The following is a 27,000-nucleotide window of genomic DNA, read 5'->3' on the forward strand; positions in this document are numbered from 1 at the left end:
TGAACCTGCCAGAAATTTACTATTGTCAGCGGAGATCCTGTTACATTAGAGAGGTTACATTGGTGGCCACTCAAGACAAGGCCTTTTCTGCAGCAGCACCCCTCTGGGGTCAGACTAGACACTTCTTTATTATGTTTTAGACAGGAGGTAAAGACTATACTGTTCCTTCAAGCTTTTACAATTTTTTAATGTTGCTTTCTAATGTTACTGTGATGAACGCTCTGGTCCCTGTTTTTATTTTACTGTTATGATCTATTCATTTTATTCTGTTTTTATTGCTGCTTTTAGCAGAATTTTGCACATCACCTCGAGCACCCAATGGGCAGAGGGGCGATATATAAACATTCAAATTAAATAAACAATCAGAAAACCTTGGGATTTCCCTGAGCCTGATACCATCCTGTTCTCCATAAGTGGTGTTGCTTTGGTTACAGAAGGATTGCCACTCACCGCTGAACATCACTAACAGAGGTAAAGATTATATAGGCAATACGACTATTTACAACAGGGGTGAGCAACTTCGCCCCCCCCCACAGGCTGGACCCCCCAGGTCTCCATGCTGGCCACACTCCTGCCACCACTGCCACTCCACCAAATTCAGCAGCAGCAAACAAAATCAGGCTGCATGTTTCCTTCCCCTCATTTACAACATTGAGGAACAGAGGAAGCTGGCTTATTGGCAGACCTCCGGTCCGTCTAGTCCAGTATTGTAGTTGACACTGACAGGCCGTGGCCGTCTAGAGTTTCAGGCAGGATTCTTTTCTAGCCACACCTAGAGATGTCAGGAAATAAACCTGAGACCTTCTGCGTACAAAGCAGGTGCACTGCCACTGAATTACAGTCCCTGAATAGGAAAGCAAAGAAGGCAGTTTGTTGTGAGAAGCAAGGAACGTTGAAGGAACCCAGCAAGGAAGGCACAATGGCTACATTTTGCCATATGGGGACCCGTACTCTGCAGAGAAGTTGGCACTAGGACGATTCCATCATTGACAACATAGAAGTAGCGACAGGTGTGGGAGAGTTTCATCACCCACCCACCCCAATGTATTTATGTAGGCATACACGGAAACTGCAAACAAAAACACCCTAATGTTGAGCAGTCCAACGTTATTTTATTTATATATTTGATTTCCATCCTACCATTTGATCCAGAGGGATCTCCAAGACAGGGCTGGCGTCTCGATTAGGCATGGTCGGGAACCTGCCCAGGGCCCAGGGCCCAGCAGGGGCCTACTGACAAGAGCCCCCTGGAGTTGCTCCTCGTCTTCACCATGGCAACCTGCTTGTTCACCTGCCTCTTACTCTGGCCCAGACAATGGTGGTGGTGAGAAGGAGGAGCAGGAGATGCCACTGCCTCCATGCTCCTTGGGTCTCTGCCTGTCAAGCAAGCAGTTGGAAGCAATGATGAGAAAGAGGCTGGCGAGCAATAGCAGCTGGTGACATTGAGGGTGTCTTGCCCAAGGCCCCTCAAAAACCTGGACCTGGCACTGCCCTAAAATACATAAAGTAATAATATGTAATTACTTTAGGGCCACTTCTACCCTCAGCGTTATTTTTGGGTAGCATATCCATAGCTTTAAACTATGGAATTCACTTCCACAAGATGTAGTGATGGCCACCAAGTTGGATGGCTTTAAAAGGGGTTAGACAAACTCCTGCTGGAAAAGGCTATCAGTGCCTACTAGTCCTGATGGCTTTATGCTACCTCCAGTATCAGAGGCAGTCTGCCTATGTACATCAGTTGCTGGGGGACATGGGTGGGAGGGTACTGTTACTCTCATGTTCTGCTTGTAGGTTCCTGGTTGCCAGCTGGTTGGCCACTGTATGAATAGAATGCTGCACTAGATGGACCCTTGGTCTGATCCAGCATGGCTCTTCTTACGTTCTTATAATCCCCCGCCCCGCACCCCAGAAACCCTTCAGATCTCATTTGGCTGCTGTGGCTGTTCCCATCACTTTTCATTCCATCTCACTTCCTCCAACTGCTCTTAATTAGGTGGTCTGTTGCCTGGCTGTGTGCCTCTTCTTCCATTCCCCCCACGTTAAGAAACCATTGAATGCAAGGAGGTCAAATCAGTCCATCCTAAAGGAAATCAACCCTGAGTGCTCATTGGAAGGACAGATAATGAAGCTGAAGCTCCAATATTTTGGCCACCTAATGCAAAGAGAAAACTCCCTGGAAAAGACCCTGATGCTGGGAAAGACTGAAGGCAAAAGGAGAAGGGGACGGCAGAGGATGAGATGGCTAGATAGCATCACGGATGCAATGAATATGAACTTGAGCACACTCCGGGAGAGAGCGCAGGACAGGAAGGCCTGGCGTGCTATGGTCCATGGGGTCACGAAGAGTCGGACACGACTGAACGACTGAACAACAACAACAACAACATGCATTCTTAGAATATACAAATGGACTCCAGTACTCTGAACACTTAGCTGCTCGCAGTGGGAGGTGTGGATAGGAGAGGGAGAGGAAGTGCTATTGCTGTTGTAAGGAATCCAAAGTATGACAGTCCAAGGATGGATTCTTGAGTCCCTTGTGCAACCCTCTACCGACAGTGAAACTTCTTTATTCACTGCCAAGTTCTAAGCAGCTTTGAAGCCATTACATTCTTGCTGAACTGTTGTGTGTTTTTAAAAATCTTGCCCTTACATGGAACCACCAAAGCAATAAGCAACTTACAACTGCAGTTGCCTCTGGGTTTTGGTCGGTGTAACTGTATTTTCCCTTTCCTCTTTCAAGGTTCCTTTACACCAATCCCTCAAGCCACACAGCAGGCAGAATCCCAAACCAAGTAGGCTTCAAATGAAAGGTATATATAGACTTTGGCCTAAAGCCTTTACTATTCATTACAATATTTTTTGTTGTTTGTTTGTTTTACCTTTCAACAGAGCACTGCTGAATGGGATTTTTCTTTAAAGCAACAACCCAGAAGCATGAGGAAACATAGGAAATCAGAAGCCCTTTATAACCCTCTCATGAAACTGTTAACATGAGTTGCATACAGTCCCAAACCAGTCCAGTCTCAATCTGTTGCTTGGACTAACATAGCCAAACCAAGAAAAATAAAATAAACAAACCAAACACATAAATATAGATAACACCCAGAGCCAAAATCTAGAACCTAGGAATCAAATAATAAACCAGTACAGTCAGCAGCAGTAAAAATCAGCCAGAAATTAAAATGTCTTCACTTGCCAGTGACCTGCAATGAGGAAAGTGGACAGTTTTGCAAAGTGTGGGTGCTACCACTGAGAAGGTCCTTTATTATAAGTATTTTTATACCACCCTTCAGTCGTGTTCCCAGAGTGAACCGGTGAACCTCTCTTCAGAGAGCATTCTGCAATCAGGGCACTTCCAATGAAAATGACCTCTCTCTCTCTCTCTCTCTGCTAGCTACCTGCCTCACTTCAGTTGGTAGGGGCATCTAAAGAAGCCCCCCTGCTGAAGATCTTAATATACGGGTAGGTGCATATGGCAACTGTACCCTTCAAGTACCCTAGTCCTAAGCTTTAAAAAGCCAAAACCAGCACTTTGCATTGGGCCCAGAAATGGACTGCGAGCCAGTGAGGTTAGCATAGCTCAGGCATAATATGACCATAACGTTCAGTCCCAGCTAGTAATCTAACTGCCATATTCTGAGTTAGCTACATTTTCCAAACCATCTTCAAAGGCAATCCCATGTACAGCAAGCACATGACAATAGTCTAATGTGGAGGATACCAGAGCCTGGACGACTGAACTGCCCTATCCAAACTCTCCTCAGTGAATGTGGAGCAAAGCTTCCTCAGACAAACCAAGCTACTCTCTACAGAGAGCTGCAGAATTCTGCGATATCTGCAGCCTTCCACTGAGCGCACTGCAGTAATATTGACTGGAAGTTTACCAAAGCATGGCTAACCGTTGTGTGGCAAATCAGAGAGGGAAAGACATAAGAAGCTTACTGGCCGAAGCGGGTAATATGTGGCTGCTGCTGCCACCACCTGAGAAACGAGGAGCACAGGAAGATTTCAGGAACACCTCTGGAATACAGATGTGCACCTCCAAGGGGAGGGACCATAGCTCAGTTGCAGAGATCATGCTTTGCATGCAGGAGGTCCCAGGTTCAATCCCCAGCACCTTCAGTTAAACAGACGAGACAGAGGGTGTTGGGAAAGACCCTCTCTCTGCTCAAACCCTGGAGAGCTGATACCAGGCACAGTTCTGGGCTGGATGAACAAATAGATGGTTTGGTAAAAAGCAGCTTCCTATCAGTAGCGGTGGGTGACTCCAGTTTCAGAGGGGCAGTGCTTCCATTCTGGTTTTAGTTACAACCAGCCAGACTCTAAAGGCGGTATCCAAGGTGCTGGATCTTATCCCCAAAATGGATTCAGCACCTTGGATAGCACATTTAGAGCTTTGGCTGGCTGTAAGTAAAACCCAGAATGGAATCACGTTCCCTCTGGAACTAGAGTCACTAGCCGCCACTGCTTCCTATATTCTTATGCAAGAAAGCAGTGATCATATCTGTCATCTATAACAAATGCACTTCTTTGGCCCAAGCACTACAGTAGTCTTCACACACACATGACTGTGGAGGTGAGTAAATGTATATATGTATTACATTCTTCCCCTTCATGGATCACTGCCTTGTTGTGGCGAAGGGGCTTGTGTAACTCAGTGAAGCCATAAGCTATGCCATGCAGGGCCACCCAAGATGGACAGGTCATGGCAGAGAGTTCTGACAAAATGTGGTCCACTGGAGAAGGAAATGGCAACCCACTCCAGTATTCTTGCCAAGAAAACCCCATGGAACGTATCACAAGGCTAAAAGAGATGACGCCAGAAGATGAGCCCCTCAGGTCGGAAGGTGTCCAATATACTACTGGGGAAGAGCAGAGGGTATTTCCAAGTAGCGCCAGAAAGAGTGAAGCGGTAAATTGCTGTAAAGAACAATATTGTTTAGGAACCTGGAATGTAAGATCAATGAATCAAGGTAAGCTGGAGGTGGTCAAACATGAGATGGCAAGATTGAACATCGACATCTTGGGAATCAGTGAACTAAAATGGACAGGCATGGGCGAATTTAATTCAGGTGACCATCATATCTATTATTGTGGGAAAGAATCCCTTAGAAGAAATGGAGTAGCACTCATAGTCAACAAAAGGGTGGGAAAAGCCGTACTGGGGTACAATCTTAAAAATGATAGAATGATCTCAGTACGAATCCAAGGCAAACCATTCAACCTCACAGTAATTCAAGTCTATGCCCCAACCACTGATGCCAAAGAAGCTGAGGTTGATCGGTTCTATGAAGACCTACAACAACTTCTAGACCTAACACCAAAAAAAGATGTCCTCTTCATCATAGGGGATTGGAATGCTAAAGTAGGAAGTCAAGAAATCACCGGGATAACAGGCAGGCATGGCCTTGGTGTACAAAATGAAGCAGAACAAAAGCTAATAGACTTTTGCCAAGAGAACACGCTGATCATAGCAAACACTCTTTTCCAACAGCACAAGAGATGACTCTACACATGGACATCACCAGATGGTCAATATCAAAATCAGATTGATTATGTCCTTTGCAGCCAAGGATGGAGAAGCTCTGTACAGTCAGTAAAAACAAGACCTGAAGCTGACTGTGGCTCAGATCATGAGCTGCTTCTTGCAAAATTTCGGCTGAAATTGAAGAACGGAGGGAAAACCACTAAACAGTTCAGGTATGACCTAAATCATATCCCTGATGAATATACAGTGGAGGTGAGGAATAGATTTCAGGGATTAGACCTGATAGACAGAGTGGCTGAGGAACTATGGATGGAGGTCCGTAACATTGTTCAGGAGGCAGCAACGAAATCCATCCCAAAGAAAAAGAAATGCAAGAAAGCCAAGTGGCTGTCTGATGAGGCTTTACAAGTAGCTGAGGAAAGAAGGGAAGCGAAAAGCAAGGGAGAAAGGGGAAGATATATCCAACTGAATGCAGAGTTCCAGAGAATAGCAAGGAGAGACAAGAAGGCCTTCTTAAATGAACAATGCAAAGACATCGAGGAAAACAACAGAATGGGAAAGACTAGAGATCTCTTCAAGAAAATCGGAGATCTCAAGGGAACGTTTTCTGCAAAGACGGGCATGATAAAGGACAAAGAAGACAGGGACCTCACAGATGCAGATGAGATTAAGAAGAGGTGGCAAGAATACACAGAAGAACTATACAGGAAAGACCTGAATGTCCCTGATAGCCATAATAGTGTGGTCACTGAACTTGAGCCGGACATCCTAGAGAGTGAAGTCAAGTGGGCCTTAGGAAGCATTACTAACAACAAAGCTAGCGGAGATGACAGTATTCCAGCTGAGCTATTTAAAATCCTAAAAGATGATGCTGTTAAAGTGCTGCATTCAATATGCCAACAAATTTGGAACACTCAACAATGGCCGCAAGACTGGAAAAGGTCAGTTTACATTCCTATTCCAAAGAAGGGCAACGCCAAAGAGTGTTCAAACTACCGCACAATTGCGCTCATTTCACATGCCAGCAAGGTGATGCTCAAAATCCTACCAGCTAGGCTTCAGCAGCATGTGAACCGAGAACTACCGGAAGTACAAGCTGGGTTTCGAAGAGGCAGAGGAACTAGAGATCAAATCACCAGGAGTACCAGATGGGAGTACCAGACCACCTTACCTGTCTCCTGAGAAACCTGTACGAGGGTCAAGAAGCAACAGTAAGAACCGGACATGGAACAACCGAGTGGTTCAAAATTGGGAAAGGAGTATGACAAGGCTGCATATTGTCACCCTGCTTATTTAACTTATATGCAGAGTACATCATGAGAAATGCCGGGTTGGATGAATCAGAGGTCGGAATTAAGATTGCTGGGAGAATTATCAACAACCTCCGATATGCAGACGATACCACCCTAATGGCAGAAAGCGAAGAGGATCTCAAGAGCCTCTTGTTGAGGGTGGAAGAGGAGAGTGCAAAAGCTGGTTTGAAACTCAACATTAAAAAAACTAAGATCATGGCATCTGGTCCTATCACTTCCTGGCATATAGAAGGGGAAGAAATGGAAGCAGTGACAGATTTTACTTTCTTGGGCTCCAAGATCACCGCAGACGGTGACTGTAGCCATGAAATTAAAAGACGCTTGCTCCTTGGGAGGAAAGCTATGGCAAACCTAGACAGCATAGTAACAAGCAGAGACATCACCTTGCCGACAAAGGTCCATCTAATCAAAGCTATGGTTTTCCCAGTAGCAACGTATGGCTGTGAGAGCTGGACTATAAGGAAGGCTGAGCGCCGAAGAATTGATGCTTTCGAACTGTGGTGCTGGAGAAGACTCTTACAAGTCCCGTGGACTGCAAGGAGGTCAAATCAGTCAACCCTAAAGGAAATCAACCCTGAGTGCTCATTGGAAGGACAGATAATGAAGCTGAAGCTCAAATATTTTGGCCACCTAATGCGAAGAGAAAACTCTCTGGAAAAGACCCTGATGCTGGGAAAGACTGAAGGCAAAAGGAGAAGGGGACGGCAGAGGATGAGATGGCTAGATAGCATCACCGATGCAATGAATATGGACTTGAGCACACTCCGGGAGAGAGCGCAGGACAGGAAGGCCTGGCGTGCTGTGGTCCATGGGGTCACGAAGAGTGGGACACGACTGAACGACTGAACAACAACAATTACATTCTTAGCAAATCAGAGCAACATACATCATCGTCTTGTTCCCCACCCACCCCCATTTTTATCTTTACAATAATCCTGTGAGGCTGGGTAACATGGAGAGAGAAGGTGACCGGCTGAAGGTTACCCACTGAGGTTCATGGCTTAGTGGGGATTTAAACATAGGTCTCTTAGGTCCTAGTTTGATGCTCTATGAGTCTATTACACACCACATAGGCTGCCATTAAAATCAACTTAATGGAGAAGAAAATACAAAAGGGAGCACAAGGAGAGAACCACAAGTGGTTAGTTCATACCAGGTAAGGGAAATAAAACTGCTGATTCCGACTTTTCTCTGCCCCTGCCTGCCCCTTGCTCCCTTTAGCTTTCTTTTTATGTAACAGAAAGCATATTTTTACAGCTGAGATCCCTTAATATCAGCTTCTTCTCCCCTTTAGACAAAACCCCATCAAAAAATGTTTCATAGCAACAAGTATTCCTCTCCTAAACTCCAAAAGGCAGGGAAAAAATAATAAAATTACCAGGGCCCCTCAGAGGAGGAAGCTGGCTCAAACCAATGCCATAATGGATCATATCTACAAAATGCCATGTACCATGAAATATGACTTGAGCAAGACATTTCACCCCGAAAGCCTGGATGGCTGCATAAATACAGGTAAGACCCGTGCTGGCCAACTGCAATACAGATACATTTGCCCTTGATTCTTGCACGGGTGTGTGTGAAAGAGTTTTAAGAGCAAACTAGTCTGTATGGCAGTGTAATGTGTAGAACTGGGGCAGAATGCAGCCACTTATTCAACTGAAAAATATTTTGATTGACTAAAAAATGCCCTCACTTAATCAGGCAGTAGATTTTAATAGATCATTTTAAATATAAGTCATTATAACAAATACAGCTGGCAAATACTCCCTTCTCTCTCACACAGGAGGGATGCCTCTATTGAGATAATGCCTACTGTGACGCACATGTGTGCAATATCTAAACACAAAGAAAGCAGACATTTTGTTGCAGGTTTTGCTTCTGTGCAAGCTTGATTAAATATTTGACTAAAAAGTATACAATTGACTAAGAGCACAATCCTATGGCCCCTAGACATTGTCTGAGGGGTCACAGGATACTGGGGATTCCCCTCCCTGAGTTCGGAGACAGCACTTCAACCTCAGAAGGGGGGGTCAGAGATCCAGCCCCCCTCTCGCGCTGGCTGCCCTTGTAGGTTGGAAAATCGACCTCGGAGAGGGGGAAAGGGGGCATTCCAGTGGGCAGGGAGAGGAGGAGACTGGAGAGGCCAGGGTATATTCTGAGCCTCTTCCAGTCTCCTTCCCTCCCTCTTTGAAGTGCCATTGAAGCAACCTTAGACAGGCTAAGAAGCCCATGTAGTGAAATATGCAAGACAGGAGGACAGGGAAGTGAAGATTGCCTCCGCTGCTCCTCCTACCCTGCACTGGATGATTGGAAGCCTCCGCGTTCACGGGCTCCCAATCAATGAGGGCGCAATCGAGAGGATTGCATCCTAAGACATCTTAAAATCGTAAAATGGTCCTAGTAATAAATGGAATCTATAAATCACACATATTTATTCGATGGTGGGCTCTCCGCCTGTTCTTTTTCCTTGCCTGCGTGTCAGAATACTGGGTTGTAAACAGCCTGCAGTGGAAAGCAGGAGTCAAGAATCTCCAGGACTGGGGCCAGAGGGGAATCTCACACATAGCCCATCGAGCAAGCCCTCATATGCACAACGGACAAGGTCAAGGCTGACTGTTGCTCAGGTACAGGCTAAGGCTTAGTTGGAGGCTTTTATGACACTACCTGATTAGGGGAAAGCAATGGATTAGGGGAAGGCAATGATAGGTTGACAGTACCCTGGAGCCCAGAAGGACTTCTCAGCCATGAGAACTTTTCAATTTGCAGCCTTGAATGGCTCATCAAAGACGAAGCACAGATCTGGAGTTCTGTGGTTCTAACCCTAGCATCTGTTTGTCCTTTGCCTTGTGCCTTGACTGCCTTGATTCCTTAGCCCCATGGACCCCATTCTGGCCTGACTGGTCTTGAACTCAAGCAACTAAGTTCTTAAAGAATTCAAATGTGAAATTGCTGATCTTCTAACAAAAATATGTAACATGTCCCGAATATCGGCTTCTGTACCAGAGAGGCCTGGGAAGTGGCCAATGTAACACAAGATTTTTAAAGAGGGATCAAGGGGTGGTGGTGATGGGGGGGGGTTCAGGAAATTACATGCCATTTAGTTTATCATCTTAGTTTATCAGCTGACCCAGCATAGCTCTTCTTATGTTCTTAGGAATGTAAGGGAGGCTTTTCAAGTTCAACCTGCTGTATCACTGGACACCCACCGAAACCACACAAAATATAACCTGCAGCACATCTACTCTACATCTTGGGTTGTAGCTCAGAGGCCCCATTCATACATGCTTCTAGCAACATGGAAGCCACTCCCCCATGCTGAAATTTCACTCCAGCCTGCAGTCTGTGTGGATAGCTGAAACATGTGAATGGGGACCAATGATGTAGTGTCCCCCCTCCTCCTCCACATCATCACTTGTCTCATAGGAGATGATATAAAATATCTTGGATACTTAAAAAGCACTCCTGTTTATGTGGTGCGTTTTTTCCGGAAGTCACCCAGAAGGTCTAGAAGTATAGAGCTCAGTGCATGGTGCATACAATTAGCCTATTTTTGCCTCTGGAAAACAGACTGTGTGGGGTTCAGTAATGTTTCAAAAACTTATTTATTTATTATTTATTTATTTATTTCATTTCTATACCGCCCAATAGCCGAAGCTCTCTGGGCGGTTCACAAAAACTAAAACCAAACAACACACATTAAACAATTTAAAATATATAGAACATTAAAACCACAATATAACAATTTGTTGTTCAGTCGTTCAGTCGTGTCCGACTCTTCGTGACCCCATGGACCATAGCACGCCAGGCCTTCCTGTCCTGCACTCTCTCCCGGAGTGTGCTCAAGTTCATATTCATTGCATCCGTGATGCTATCTAGCCATCTCATCCTCTGCCGTCCCCTTCTCCTTTTGCCTTCAGTCTTTCCCAGCATCAGGGTCTTTTCCAGGGAGTTTTCTCTTCGCATTAGGTGGCCAAAATACTGGAGCTTCAGCTTCATTATCTGTCCTTCCAATGAGCACTCAGGGTTGATTTCCTTTAGGATGGACTGATTTGACCTCCTTGCAGTCCAGGGGACTCATAAGAGTCTTCTCCAGCACCACAGTTCGAAAGCATCAATTCTTCGGCGCTCAGCCTTCCTTATAGTCCAGCTCTCACAGCCATACGTTACTACTGGGAAAACCATAGCTTTGATTAGACGGACCTTTGTCGGCAAGGTGATGTCTCTGCTTCTTACTATGCTGTCTAGGTTGGCCATAGCTTTCCTCCCAAGGAGCAAGCGTCTTTTAATTTCATGGCTACAGTCACCGTCTGCGGTGATCTTGGAGCCCAAGAAAGTAAAATCTGTCACTGCTTCCATTTCTTCCCCTTCTATATGCCAGGAAGCGATGGGGCCAGATGCCATGATCTTAGTTTTTTTAATGTTGAGTTTCAAACCAGCTTTTGCACTCTCCTCTTTCACCCTCAACAAGAGGCTCTTTAGATCCTCTTCGCTTTCTGCCATTAGGGTGGTATCGTCTGCATATCGGAGGTTGTTGATAATTCTCCCAGCAATCTTAATTCCGACCTCTGATTCATCCAACCCGGCATTTCTCATGATGTACTCTGCATATAAGTTAAATAAGCAGGGTGACAATATGCAGCCTTGTCGTACTCCTTTCCCAATTTTGAACCAATCGGTTGTTCCATGTCTGGTTCTTACTGTTGCTTCTTGACCCTCGTACAGGTTTCTCAGGAGACAGGTAAGGTGGTCTGGTACTCCCATCACTTTCAGAATTTGCCACAGTTTGTTGTGATCCACACAATCAAAGGCTTTAGCGTAGTCAATGAAGCAGAAATAGATGTTTTTCTGGAATTCTCTTGCTTTCTCCATGATGCAGCGAATGTTGGCGATTTGATCTCTAGTTCCTCTGCCTCTTCGAAACCCAGCTTGTACTTCCGGTAGTTCTCGGTTCGCATACTGCTGAAGCCTAGCTTGTAGGATTTTGAGCATCACCTTGCTGGCATGTGAAATGAGCGCAATGGTGCGGTAGTTTGAACACTCTTTGGCGTTGCCCTTCTTTGGAATTGGAATGTAAACTGACCTTTTCCAGTCTTGTGGCCACTGTTGAGTGTTCCAGATTTGTTGGCATAAATATAACAATACAACCACAATAAAACCAAGCAGCAGTACAGGAGTTTAAAATACAGATTTAAAACAGCAAAGATAAAAATTTAGAAAGCTAAAATGCCTGGGAAAATAAAAAGGTCTTCACCTGGCGCCGAAAGGAGTACAATGTAGGTGCCAGGCGAACCTCACTAGGGAGCTCATTCCAGAGCCGGGGTGCCACAGCAGAAAAAGCCCTCCTCCTAGTAGCCACCCACCTCACTTCCTTTGGCAGGGGCTCACGGAGAAGGGCTGCTGCTGATGATCTTAAGGTCCGGGCAAGCACATATGGGAGGAGGCGATCCTTCAGGTAACCTGGCCCCAAGCCGTTAAGGGCTTTGAATGTTAACACCAGCACTTTGAATTGGGCCCGGAAATGGACTGGCAGCCAGTGCAGCTGGAAAAGTACTGGCGTAATATGAGCTCGCAGGCCAGTCCCTGTTAATAATCTTGCTGCCCTATTTTGGACCAGCTGAAGTTTCCGGACCGTTTTCAAAGGCAGCCCCACGTATAACGCATTGCAGTAATCCAGACGAGAAGTTATCAGAGCATGGATAACTGTAGCTAGGCTATCTCTGTCCAGATAAGGGCGTAGTTGGTATACCAGCCTAAGCTGATAAAAAGTGCTCCGTGCCACTGAGTTCACCTGTGCCTCAAGTGACAGTTCTGGATCCAAGAGCACCCCCAAACTACGAACCTGATCCTTTAGGGGGAGTGCAACCCCCTCCAGAACAGGTTGAATATCACCTAGCCGGGCAGACAAACCACCCACTAACAGTACCTCCGTCTTGTCTGGATTGAGTTTCAATTTATTAGCCCTCATCCAGTCCATTACCGTGCCCAGGCACTGGTTCAGAACAGCCACTGCCTCACCTGGTTTTGATGAGAAAGAGAGGTAGAGCTGGGTGTCATCCGCATATTGATGGCACCTCAGCCCACACCTCCAGATAACCTCCCCCAGCGGTTTCATGTAGATGTTAAACAGCATGGGGGATAAAATAGAGCCCTGTGGAACCCCATGGCACAATTGCCATGGCACAGAGCAATAATCCCCCAGCACCACCTTCTGGAATCGGCCATCCAAGTAGGAGCGGAACCACTGTAGTGCAGTGCCTCCAACTCCCAACCCAGACAACCTATCCAGAAGGATACCATGGTCGATGGTATCGAAAGCCGCTGAGAGGTCCAGGAGAATCAACAGGGTCGCACTCCCCCTGTCCCTCTCCCAGCAGAGGTCATCCCACAGGGCGACCAAGGCAGTTTCCGTTCCAAAACCAGGCCTGAAGCCCGATTGAAATGGATCTAGATAATCCGTTTCATTCAAGAGTGCCTGGAGCTGTCCTACAACCACCCGCTCAAGCACCTTGCCCACGAAGGGGATGTTGGCCACTGGCCTATAATTGTTAACATCCTCTGGGTCCAGGTTAGGCTTTTTCAGGAGTGGTCTAATTACTGCCTCTTTTAAAGCAGCAGGCACCACTCCCTCTCTCAAGGAGGAATTTACAACCTCCTGGACCCAGCCGGACAACCCCTCCTTGTTTGATTTAATAAGCCATGAAGGGCAAGGGTCAAGCACACAAGTGGTCGATCGGACTTGGCCAAGCACCTTGTCCGCATCCTCAGGCCTCAGTAACTGAAACTCATCCAATAAAACTGGACCAGACGGTGCTCTGAACGCCTCTACCAATGGAACTGCATTAATGGTGGTGTCCAATTCATGACGAATCTGAGTGACTTTATCCTCAAAGTGCCGCGCAAACTCGTCACAGCGTGCTACCGAGGGTTCCACCGTCTCTCTCCCTGGCCCAGAATGTAACAGGCCGCGAACCACTCGGAAAAGCTCCGCCGGACGACACTGAGAAGATGCAATGCTGGTGGAAAAGAACTGCCTCTTTGCCACCCTCACCACCACAGAGTAGGCTCGATAGTGGGCTCTTACCTGTGTTCAGTCAGACTCAGCACAAGTTTTCCAAAACTTGCAAAACCTATTTGACCAGAAACAAAGTACTCTTGGTAAGGGCTGGATCAATACATTTTGTCACCAGTTCCATGTACATAAGGTGACCAGACTGGCAGTTGTATCTTAGTTCAGCACTGGTGATGGTACGAAGTCCTTCACTACACTTGAGGGCAGCAGGCAGGCTCAGGTGGGAGAGGGCAGACTGCATGGCAGACACATCTCTGTCCTCTATCACCTGCTGCCATTCCCCATCTCATCTGACGTGACCACCACACTCTGCTAATCACAGGGCCGGCCCTGCAGTCTCTGCTCTCATATCCCAATATATGAGGCCCATGACCTTCACTCCTCCGGCTGCACCGCCATTTCCTTTCCTGCTCTTTTTGCCTGGAACTCTTCGTGACATTACCTTTCCCTCCTTCTTTAATCCCCTTCTCAAAGCCCAGCATTTCAAGAAAGACTCTGGAATAACCCTTTGGTGCTCACACACTATGAGTAACTGAAATAATCACACATTCTTCCCATTTCCACCTGGCTGCATTCCTGTGTTGTTCCCTCTGTGTCAAATTTGAGGTTATAAAAAAAAGCAAAGATAGTCATGTTAGCCCAAGGGGAAAAAAATCCAACATCCACAGTTTGACAATACCTTTATTAGGACCCACCAAAATTCCACAAAAATGTGCAAGCTTTTGAGTTCCCTAGAACTCTTCATCAGGCTAGATAGTACAAAATGCAGGCGGGGCGGGAGGACAGGAACAGAGTCTCTCCAATTCATTCAGTCTCAAAATGTTGCAGACTGAATGAATTAGTCAGTGGTAGGTGTTGCAGGTCTCAGATTACATCTAGCAATGCATTTTGGGAGAGAGAAGCAGCAATCTCCATTTCTGAAAACACAAAGGCTGGCTGGAACTCTGATCTTCTTCTTGCCTTGGGTGAAAAACACACATTCCTGAGTTGGCATCTAGCCTGATGAAAGCTTGCATGTTTTTGTGGAATTTTGGTTGGTCCTAATAAAACACATCTAATCTTTGCTTTTTATGTGGCTTTAAAAAATACCATGTTTAGCCATTCAGGGCAGAATCTACCACCAGAGGAAGGAGATTTTCTACCACCTGAAGAAGGAATTAAAGATTCCACCCCCTCCAACCAGTAGGCATACTCACAATTTGGCCTCAATTGACTTATTTTTTTACCTAGTGCACCACCTAAAATTAATTGCTGGCTTTGCTAATAGAGGAACTGTCATATTTCTTTGCACTTCTGCTCTATGCCGACTTAGGAACCTTTGTATTTTGCTCAAAACAAGAGGCAGAGCGGAATTACAGCTGGAATTTGTGTTTTCAGAAATAGAAATCAACAGCTTCTCATTCCCAAAATACATTGCTATGTATAAATTGATACCTGCCAACACCTACCACTGACTAATTAATTCAAGGTGCAATCCTATGCATGTGTAGACAGAAAAAAGCCCTACAATAAGTTTTAAGACTTTTTCTGTTTAAACTCGCTTAGGATTGTGCCCTCAGTCTGCAATCTCCATTTTGAGACTGGGTCTGTCTCAATGGCAGACCTCATGGCTATCATATCTGGCCAAATTTTGGGACTTTTTTTGTTTCTACCCACCCCTGCTTTTTGTACCATTCTGGATAATTCAAAAGCTTGCACATTTCTGTGGAATTTTGGTTGGTCTTAATAAAGGTATTACTCATTCCTAGGTTTTGGAAATTTTAGACTGTAAACTCTATGGCCAGGACTCATCCTTTTACTCTCTGTCAAGCACCATGCACACTGATTATGCTAAATAATAATAATAATAATAATAAATTAAGAAAAATGTGTGTTTGAATGAGGGATGTACTGATTTGTTTAATTGTTCCATCTGTGTTTTGCAGATTATCAGGTGTCTTCCGTTCCATCGACTGCTCATTAATGGAATCGGATTTCTTTTTCCCTTTCAGAAAAGTCCACCAAAAAGTCTGTTGTAATTTATTGTGAACTGCTGAGAGAGATTCAGATATTGGGTGGTATAAAAAGGAAATAAATAAACTTTTGCTGGCACATAACATTTTGCATATTGTCCTTAGCTCAGTGTATAATCATAAGCAGAGCACACCAAAAAAAGAGTGGTACACAGCGGAGCCTGAAGAGAGATCAGAGATGTATAAAATGCTGTGTGTTTTTTTAAGGGTAATTTAAAATACAGGTGTGTGTGTGTAATTTACAGTAACTTTTGTATTTTTGTATGGCTAAATCTGTGTACAATTTTGGAAAGTAAAATAAAAAAAGGTCCACAAGTCCATGGAATTCATACAACTCGGAAGATACTGGTCTGCTGCAGAATCTCTGGGTCAGAAATAATTTAATTCCGTTTCGGACATCCCCAGCATCCCTAGTTTGAACACTATGGGAAGTGATGCTTCTCACTCAAACCACTTTCAACTCTCTTAAAAATGATTGGCTACACCTTGATGTCCTCAGAATGCTGAATTCTGAATCAGATACCAAACGTTTGTGTAAATGTCACTGTAGATATGTAGAACACGGTCACAAGTCCAACCTTGGCAAGCAATCCCTGCCCATGTTCCTGGAGATAATGCATCCATCACAGCATCATACACTAGGTCCTGGCTCCAGGTATGCTCCTTGCATGCTAGCTTTCCAGTTGAGTTTACTAGGCCTCAAAAGGGAGGGTGCTTCCTTTGCAAGCTGTGCCATTCCATCTGTGGAGAACTGGGAATCCAATGCCAGCAAAGTACATCAAAGCAAATGTATCCTGGTTACCCATCAGATGGGAATCTGGCATAATGCTCAGTCTCCAGGACATCAACACTCAGCTCTGTGGAAGTTTATAAAAGGATGGGATGGAGAAGACAAGCTCTTTTGGGGCTGGCCTTGAACCCTGGCAACCTCCTGTCACATCCTAGACTGAAATAAATCAGATTAAATTGAGTGTGAAAAAGCAAGCCATCACTTGCAGAAGCCAAAACTTCCTCTGCCGCTGTGAGCTTGTGCTTTAACCATGAATTGTGCATGTGTGTGTGTGTGCACACAGATCCATGGCATAAACCTGGCTTAATTTATACTCTTGACCCTCACTGTATACCATCTTTAATAAAATAAATAAATCAAAAAGGGATCACATCTCTCATTGCATGACCAATGATATTCTAGAGTGCAAAGTAGTAAAAAAAAAAAGTAATGACTTAGGCTCAAACTACACATGACATTAATCACATGCATCCCCTCTCCCCACCCGCAACATTTTTTAACTTGTTTCCCAGGCTGCAATCACCAATGTGAAACAGCACGTTGGAGGGGGGTGAGTTTTAATCCTTTCCTCTCCATTAGTCTTCTCTCTTCAACTTACCCCTGACAGCTGCTTTGGGGGGGGGGGTGTATGTGTGGGGAGAACAGGTACCCATATTGGGAGATAACTACACATGTAGTTTCAGCTTTATGTCTTAGGGCTTCATCACACAAGCCTAAAAATCCTGCAATTTACTGGGGCTTCTGCTTCTGGAATCTTTGTGGGATCGGATCAGGTCCTTTCCAAGTGGCTTTAAAAAAAACCCTAAACTTCTCAATGAGATCTATGTGTTTCATTACAAAGCCACTAGGTGGTGCTGTTGTTTTATTTGCAATAAAAGCGACTTTAAACTGTACACTCTCATTTTTGTCCAGTCCATGGAAAGAGAAGGGAAAATGCCAGACTTTCCTTATCATGGAAAACAATGCAACAGAGCTCACAAAGAGCAGGAGGTTCCCTGGATGAGGGCTGCATCATGTACAGGACCTGCAAACTTCTGTGAGTAAGCAATCTCCACAGTGGGATAAAAGCCCGCTGTGAAGGAGCCCCAAGTTAATATAGCTGTATGTCTGTCTCACACACACACACACACACACACACACACCGATGTGCACTTAGGCTTTTGAATTCTGATCTAAAGGTTAACAAAAACATTTGCAGATTCCTTCTACACTCATGACGACTAGTCTTGGGTTTAGAGATTTGCCTCATCAGTTCTCAGTTACACTCCAGGGCAGTCATCTCATGGTAGAACTGCCACATATGGCCTGGTCATGAACAGGTGGTCAGACTATTGGGCAAATACAAGTTTGGCAGACTTCATTTTTACGTATGTTGAACCATACTCAGGGATGAGTTGGTTGCCAAAAGCCACATCATCATGGAAAAATCCACTGTTCTAATCCATCCTTTTAAAATAAGGATGTCAAGTCAAATCGGAACCAGGCAACACCAGGCACAGTGTTCTTCAGTGAGGAGAGTGCCTCTTAAAATGGAGAGTCCCTCACCAGAAACAGTGACCAATCATCTTCTGGACTAAAGGGCAAGGTGTCCAAGTCAGAGGATATACGTAGCTAACACATAGGTGCGAGAACACAATAAGAGCCTTGCTAGATCAGACCAAGGGTCCATCTAGTTCAGCATCCTGTTTCCAAGCGGCAGGCCACAAATGCAATCGCCCTCCCGTACAATTTGCTTGTGCACATGCACGCACGCACACCCAGCTAGTATTCAGAGTAGTACCACCTCTGAACCTGGGGGCTCCACTAAGCCATCATGGCTCATAGCTATTGATAACTGCCATAAAGTTGTCTCAGCCCACTTTAAGAGAGAGTTGGAGTGTCCGGTTTTAAAGGAGAACTTAAATATAGCGGGCATTACAGACACCTGGTGGAATGAAGAGAACCAGCGGGATACATCCATCTCCAGATATAAACTCTATAGGAAGGGCAGGGAAAGGTGTACTGGAGTAGGTGTTGCTCTGTACGTCAAAGAGGGCATAGCGTCAAGCAGACTAGAAAACCTAAAAGGGGCAGCTCCTCCTCTGAAGCACCGTGGGTGACAATTCTGGGTTCCAAAAGCAATTTAGTACAAGGAACATAATATTTATTGTCTCACAGATCAGAATGCTCAGCATGACCTTGAGATGGAAAATAAAAATCAGGGAGGTAGCCAAACGAGGAAGTGTTACAATGAGTGATTTCAGTTACCCCCCTATTGACTGGATAAATGCATGTTCCAATCACAACAAAGAGGTTAAGGGTGCAATCCTAACTACATAGGTGGCTGCCTCCGACCTCGGAGGCGGCTGCCTATTCAAAGCAAGGCAGGAGAGACACGGGGGGATTGTTCCCTCTGAGCCTCTCCTGCCTTGCTATTGTTCGGTAGGCAGCCATTTTGGGCTGTCTAGTGGCAGGGGGGCTGACCAGGACAGGAAGCTGCCGTACGACACATTGGATGTGTCGTATGCACAGCTCCGCTCTCCCCACCCCAGAACGCCCCCCAGTCCCGCCCCTTTGCGGTTGCTCCGCGCTCCTCTTCTGAGTGTGGAGGATGGGGTTTCTCCGCACTGCCTCCAAGGCAGCGTGGATGAGGGGGCAGTTGGTTTTCTGGGAACTGACCTCAGAGCGTGGGCTCCCGGGTTGGTTCCCGGAAATGAGCATATCCTATGGCCCTCTAGACAATGGCTAGCGGCCATAGGATTGATCTCTAATTTTCTCAGTGCCTTAAATGACTGTGCCCTAGAACTGTTGGTCATGGAACCGACCAGAGGGGAGGCAATGCTGGATTTAATTTTAAGTAGTGCCACCCAAGACCTAGTACAAAATGTGAGCACTGTCAAACCAGTTGGAAACAGTGACCATGGTGCTGTCAAATTTAATATATATTTAAGCAGAAAATTGCCAAGGAAGTCCAACACAAGTCACATTTCACTTCAAAAAAGGAAACTTCTCTAAAATGAGGGAAGTGGTAAAAAGGAAGTTGAAAGGGGGTGTCAAGAAGGTTAAATCCCTTCAAAATGCTTGGAGGTTACTCAAAACCACAATAATAGAAGCTCAGCTAGAATGTATACCACAGATTAGGAAAGGTAGCATCAAGTCCAAGAGGTAGCCAGCATGGTCAACTAGCAGTGTCAAAGAAGCTACTAGAGAGAAGAAGGCTTCCTTCAGAAAATGGAATTCTTGCCCAACTGAGGAGAACAACAGGGAGCACAAACCTGCACAAATGAGATGCAAGCAGATAATAAGAGATGCAAAAAAAGCATTGTGAGGTCATTTCGCTAACAATATCAAGGCCAACAATAAAAAATTCTTCAAATATATCAGAAGCAGAAAACCAGCTAGGGAGGCATTTGGGACCACTGGATGACAGTGGAGTTAAAAGAGTACTAAAGGAGGAGATTGAGGAGAAGCTGAATTAATTATTTTCATCTGTTTCACTGTAGAAGATGTAGTACAGATACCTGTGCCTGAACTTATGTTTTCAGGAAGGGAGTCTGAGGAACTGAGGAAAATAGCAGTGCCAAAAGATGTTCTCAACGTTACTGACAAGCTGAAAGTTAATAAATTACCAGGCCCATCACAGAGTTCTTAAAGAACTCAGTTGCGAAACTGTAGATCTTCTAACTATGTAACATGTCCCTAAGACCAGCCACTGTACCAGAGGACTGAAGAACGGCCGTTGCAATACCCATTTTTAAAAAGGGATCTAGGGGGGATAATGGAAATTACAGGCTGGTTAGCTTAATGTCTGTTCTGGGTAAATTGGTTGAAAGCATTATTAAAGATAAAATTAGTAGGTATATAGAAGGACAAGCCCTGCAGAAAAAGAATCAACATGGCTTCTGCAGAGGTAAGTCCTGTGTCACTAACCTTTTAGAGTTTTTTGAGAGTGTCAATAAACATGTGGACGGTGGTGATCTGGTAGACACTGTTTACTTGGGCCTCCAAAAGGCCTTTGATAAAGTCCCTCACCAAAGACTCCTGAGCAAACTTAGTAGTCATGGAATAAGAGAAGTCTTCTTTTGGATCACTAACTGCTTTAAGAACAATAAGCAGAGAGTAGGAAATAATGGTAAATTCTTCCAGTGGAGGGATGTGAACAGTGGGGTCCCACAGGGATTTGTTTTGGAACCAATGCTTTTCAACTTGTTCATAAATGATCCAGAATTAGGAGTGATCAGTAAGGTGGCCAAGTTTGCAGATGGGCAACTAAAATGATCAATTGGGTGGAACAACTCCCCTACAAGGAATGGTTACAACATTTGGGACAGTTTAGCTTAGAAAAGAGGCTAGTAGGGGCAGACATGATAAAAGAATACAAAATTATGCATGGTGTGGAAAATATGGATAGGGAGGCATTTTTTCTCCCTCTCTCATAATACTAGAACCCAGGATCATTCCATGAAGCTGATTGGTGGGAACTTCAGAACATGCACAGCACATAGTTAAACTATGGAATTAGCGACCACAAGATGTAGCGATAGCCACCAATTTGGACAGCTTTAAAAGGGAATTGGACAAACTCCTGGAGAAGGCTATCAATGGCTACTAGTCCTGATGGCTATATGCTATCTCCAGCATCAGAGGCAGTACGCCTATGTACACCAGTCATTGGGGAACATGGGTGGGAGGGTGCTATTGCACTCATGTCTTGCTTGTGGGTTTCCTGCAGGCAGCTGGTTGGCCACTGTGTGAACAGAATGCTGGACTAGATGGACCTTGGTCTGATCCAGCATGGCTCTTCTTATGTTCTTAAAGCCATCACAGCCCATGTGCCCTCACCACATCTTGTGATAGCAAATTCCATGAATTAATTATGCTCAGGTGCTAAGTCCCTGCACCTCTCCATTACTAGAAATCAACCACTGCAGTCATGCATTTTATCTTTGGTTTTTTCACTGTCCCCAAATCAGATGACTTGTGGTTACACTTTCCAGATCAGGCGACTTTGCTGTTTGCAAGGCGAATCAAAATCTCTGAAGGTTCATACAAGACAGAACACAAAGTAAGCAAAGGAACACACTCTGCCAGGATAGACATTTACAGGACTTTGGGGATTCTATGCTAAGTATGGAAAGCTCTTGTTTCTATGCTTGCTCTAACCTGATTTATCCTCACTAATTTAAGTCTCATTAAAATTATAAGCCTCTCCCCCCATGCCCAGTCTCTGCCTTCCTATTCCAGGGAAAAGCATAAAATAAAAATTAACATGGAAAAGCAACAGCTCTCCAGTTATATAATAATAAAACAATTTGACAGAATATGAAGCTATGAAAGTATGGTAGGTAAGTTGTGGAAAATTAAGAGTGAAGAAAATTAACCAAGGGTCAAAGTTCTTGGCTCCCTGGGAAGGTCTTTGTCCCCCAAGACAATGGTCCTGTAACTGGAGATTTAGGAGGTTCCAGCCAATGTGAATTTACTAGCTTGTAACACAGACCCTCTTGTCCCAAGGAGCTGTAAAAGTAGCACAAAATTGTCCCTTCAAGGAAAAACACAAAGCAGAATCCCCAGGAAAGGATAAGGAATAGAGACACACAAAATTAGTCCTGGGGAAGTAGCCCAGTTGAAACCATGCGACTTGGGCTGACTAAGTGCTTTCTGATGACAATATAAAATGTGTTTCAATTACACACAGTAACAAAGGCAGATGCTGCAGAAAGAGCAAGATCACAGACTCTGCTAAAAGAGGGAAAGTCCCAGCTTGCCTTTTCAACAATAAATATGTATTTAAAACACATTTTGTCAGTTCTGTGTGGGAAACTACAAAACATCAAGAAAACGGAGAGAGAAAAACAGGGCATATCCTGATAGGTCACACAGGAGACCAAACAGGCAGTTTCAGCAGATCTGATCCATGCCACAGATCATTTGCAATGCTGAACTTATGTTGGTTTCCCCCCTGCCCCCCGCCCCAATGATAGATGGATGCTTGCAAGAGCCCTGTAGGCTACACACAGTATAGTCTACAAGGCTAGCTTTCTTATCAAGCCACAGGCAAGCCCAAGTGGCCTACCATTTCCAGGGACACCTTCCACATTTCTGGTGGCATCCTAAGACTGTTGTGTGGGCATGCTGCACAATGCCAACAGCAAAGCAATCAGCTTCAGTTCTCATAGAAAGGGAGCTCCATTTCTCCCCTTTGCTGCCCAGGCATTACTAAGAATTCTCTCCCCACTGCAGAATGACATGCACCATCCTCAACAGTTGTTTGGACACCTGTTAAAAACTGATCTGTATATCCAGGCATTTGCTGTTTTTAATACTTAGCTTGGTAGACTTTCTTAGTTGATGTTTTTTATCTTTGTATTTTATTTTGTTTTAATCCATTTTAATTAATGATTTGATAATGAATATTTTAAACAAATAAATAAAACTCAGCCATTTTAATCCCCAATGTCCAGCCACCTACCACTAGGAAAGAGAAATAAATTTTTTGACCAAGCAAGCCTATAACCCGATTCATACTGACCAGCTGCATTCCATCCTACCTTTGTTGATACCTCCTTCTTGTGCATGTATAGTGCTGTTTTGGTTCCATAAGAATCCACAGTCAGAGATTAAGTTTGTTATTAATACATAAAATGGGGCGGACATATGATTAAACCTATATGGTTATCTTGTCTTGTCTCATTTGGCCCTCAGCAATGAGAGCGTATGTGAAATTTATCACTTTTCATGTTTTCCTCCACACACCTTGGCCCAAAAGATTCCTCTCCTGTTTCTCGTTGGTCACAGACATCACTCTTCATCACAAGACAGAGCTGCTCAAATTTTATTTATTCCCCTATTGTTACTCTCAACTGGTTTATAAGTTAACAAGCTCAAGCTTTTCCATTTCCTCAAAACACTCCTAGGAAATGGGCTCCCAACAGATATATTCTGAGGGTTGTATGCATTCCTACTCTTCTCACAATAATGGTTCGTTCTCCCTCCCTCCCTCTACACACACACACACACACACACACACACATGGCATTTGGACAGCTCCAGCTTAGCCTGGCAGTAACAGTAATTTCCTTGAATGCTCTCAATGGACAAGGAAAGTGAAGGAAAATCCATCTTCATTTCAGTTTTTCCTTTCCCCTTTTGCCTGAAAAACACACTGGGGCAGAAGATGTGGCTTCTCTCTCTCTCCCTTTCCCTCCTATTGGGATACAAAGGAACAAAAAAAAACCCCAAACAATCCCAAGGCTTGTCTTTAACTCACCTGCCTGTCTCTGAATTGCCTCTTTCTCCAAGTCCGGACTGTCTTCCACTTTCCTTCCCAAGACTCCTGCGCACAGCCTGAATACTTTGATTGTTTTTTGCCAAGCTGTGACGTATACACCCACTTACATATTCCCTCTAAACATCAACAAGCTTCATCCTAAGACAAAGTAGTCAATTTATTACTTTGAAGGGGTTCTCTGTGCGCAAATGGGTGTAGCATTAACCACACACTTCAGCTTTAGCTTCGCCTTATAAACTCTGTGGCAGATAAATGATTTTCTCTTCTAACTCTGGAATGAGGTCTCCGTGTGCAGTTGCACCAGAAGGCCAGCAAGAGCCATGCATCTGACTAGAGACAGATCACCATGAATGGGATTGTTAATCTCTAGATATTCCATTTTCCCACCTTTACAATACATCGTGCTTTAAATTGCTTGCTCTTAATCACAGGGCTGTGTGCATATTAAGGTTCTATAGATGTGCAGAAAAGCCACCAAATGTTGTACTAGCCACAGAAACTGGCCTCTTTAGAATGTCAAATGCCTTTTAAAATAAAGTGTGGGGAGCAGGTTTCTAGCACTTATGGCTGCAAAAATATGCTTCACTGGGTCTGGGCAAGGCTTGCTGAAATCTCAACTACCATTGCTTTTAGCTAAGACATTGAGAGTTCATGCTGTGAGGAACCTGAGCTTATTCAGGGCAAACTACATGTTATGTGTGCAGCCTATGATTAGATCTCCCAATAGTTTTATTTTTACTTTAAAGCAGCCACAGGAGGTTCAGAATTTGATCCAACTGGGGAAAAGTTACAGATATTTGGATCATGTCTATCTTTTCCCACTTCGAGGCTAACAGCACTTGCTGTGTGTGTGTATGTACATTTTAATAAGGAAAATGGCAAAGGTGGAAAGGTCAAACATCTACCTGGGTGCTGCTTCTCAAATCTGGAGACCCATCCATGAAGGTTTTAAAATAAAAACAAAACATTGGGAGATCCACTAACAGATCTCCTATGTAACGTGTAGTTTTTAATCCTGCTGTAATCTTCTGCATGATGATATCAATACATGCTTTCAGTCAAGCCAGTACTCCCTAGAGTTTAGCCCTGGACATGTTTTCACACACACAAACATTTCTCAGAGTGAAACCAATACATTGGGGAGCAAGGGGGAACTGGCCAAAGCCTGTGGCAGGGAGAGGCCAGCACCAGGAACTATCATCAGACACCATTGCTCATCCTTCTCAGGCTGCCTTTTGTCTGACTAAGAAGAAGGAACAGCAGAGATCAAGCTGGGTTGTGCTTGCCTGTGTCTAGAGAACTATCCTAACCACAAGCGGGAGTCCACAGGGTACCAGGGAGTCCTAAGGGTTGCTTAAGAACTGTGGAGTTGCAGGACCTTGGATAGCTCCAAGCAGACAAATGGCTCCAATGAGGTCTGGAGCTCAACTGAGGCCTTTTATCCCCCTTGGATCAGACTACCTCCTCCCAAGCCCCGCCTCCTTCCTGAAGGGTGGGGTGTCTTCAAGGGGCAGTCCTCTCTCCTGCAACCCAACACTCCATTATCTCACAGTCAGCTCCCACCTGTTGCCTGCATGGGGGAGCAAGAGGCCACTGGGTGTAAAGGTTTCTGGTTCCTACGGGGAATTTGTCTCCAGGGGTTGCAGCTGAACAGCCTCCCGGCACTGTGGTTCAGATTCATAACCTCCACGGTTTGCACCACTAGTCTTCCTGATCCAGCTGGTCTGCCCTCCTCTTTGTCAGAGTCCTGGCTGCTGCTCAGAGTCAGGGTTATGACAGCCAGCAGTGCCTGAACTTGTGTTCACATCCAGGTGTACAACCCCCGGCTTCACATGCTGCTTCTTGCCATGCATGAGAGAGGTGCTCTGCAACCGTGCGGAATGACAGTGCAGAAAGTTGCTCGTGTGCAACTTTCATGCTGAAAGTTCCATGAGCAGATGAAATCTAGCCGCCTTTGTGATGGGCCCATTTACCAGTTTTTACAGATTGAAATGGCACAAGTGCCAGAGATTTGGGGCTGTATTTTGTAAAACAGTACTTCTGGAAGGTACAGAGACTGCCAGAGGTCTGAAAAATGGGGTCAGGGTTTTCTAGGGCATAGAGTGTGACTACTGGATGATGATAATTTACTTTTATTGACTCACGTTCAGAACCATTGCAATTTCATCATAAAACATAAAGCATAGAGGGGGATCAATGATTAAACTACTAAATAGGGCTGAGACCTCTTATTTTATTTACTTTTAGGGTTTTATAACCTGCTCTTCACTAAGCTCCCAGGGTGTTTACGACTCTTTCCCCTAAACATGTCTTTATTTCTTCATTTTAAAAATTAAGTACTGTCTGTATGAAGCAGCGATGAAGAATGGTATCATTTTTCTACTGGATTTCAACACACACACCAACACCTCTTCCCAATTCCCTTCAAGCCTCAGAGTTCTCAAAATCACTCACTGACAATTTAACATCACTTCTACTGTGTCTCAATGGATTCTCTTCCTTGGCACTGGTGCAAACAGTAGCACGATACATTGCAGCTGCAGTACTACTGGGGCGCTTCTTCACATAATGCATCATTAACTTATCGAATTTACTGTCACAAGGAGATGATGGCTACTGACTGTTTAAAAGAACTAGACAGATTCACAGTGGCTAGATATACTAATGACTATTAGCCATGATAGCCAAGTATAGATGTAGTATTCCTCTGAATACCAGGTGCTGGGGCAAACCATATTAGATGGCCATTATTACCATCATACTTTGCTTGTGAGATTCCCAGATGCATCTGCCTGGCCACTGTTAAGAAGAGAATGCTGGACTAGAATCCAGCTGGACTGACTCAGCACTCTTAGCAGTGCTTGGTCAGTGATCTCATTGGGGGGTGGAAGAGATGATGCCTACATCTCAGTGAGCAGGAAGGGAAAGTGTAAACATCACCTTCCCTGCACACAGAGATGTGTGTGCATGTGTGGGGAAGGAGGGAGAGGGGGGAGATATGTGTATGGATGTGTATGCACATGTGTGGTCCCTGACCCCCCATCTGATACCAAATGCA

At 44.8% G+C, this 27,000-nt stretch overlaps 1 protein-coding gene across 3 annotated transcripts in view; it reads right to left on the bottom strand.

Annotated features, from left to right (window-relative positions):
• COL8A2 (collagen type VIII alpha 2 chain) overlaps positions 1-27,000 on the bottom strand; it is a 241,444-nt gene that overhangs the window by 42,116 nt on the left and 172,328 nt on the right. The window contains exon 1 of one of the 3 annotated variants that reach the window (XM_084815980.1): positions 23,922-23,985. The exons of the other annotated variants lie outside the window; for them this stretch is intronic. The gene's annotated coding sequence lies outside the window, so the exon portion shown is untranslated. Of the gene's footprint in view, positions 1-23,921; positions 23,986-27,000 lie in introns of those variants that run through there. 3 annotated transcript variants of the gene reach the window in all.

Source organism: Heloderma suspectum, chromosome 10, assembly GCF_057233095.1.
Source record: "Heloderma suspectum isolate Gila_16-S chromosome 10, 16-S_ref, whole genome shotgun sequence".
NCBI lineage: Eukaryota > Metazoa > Chordata > Lepidosauria > Squamata > Helodermatidae > Heloderma > Heloderma suspectum.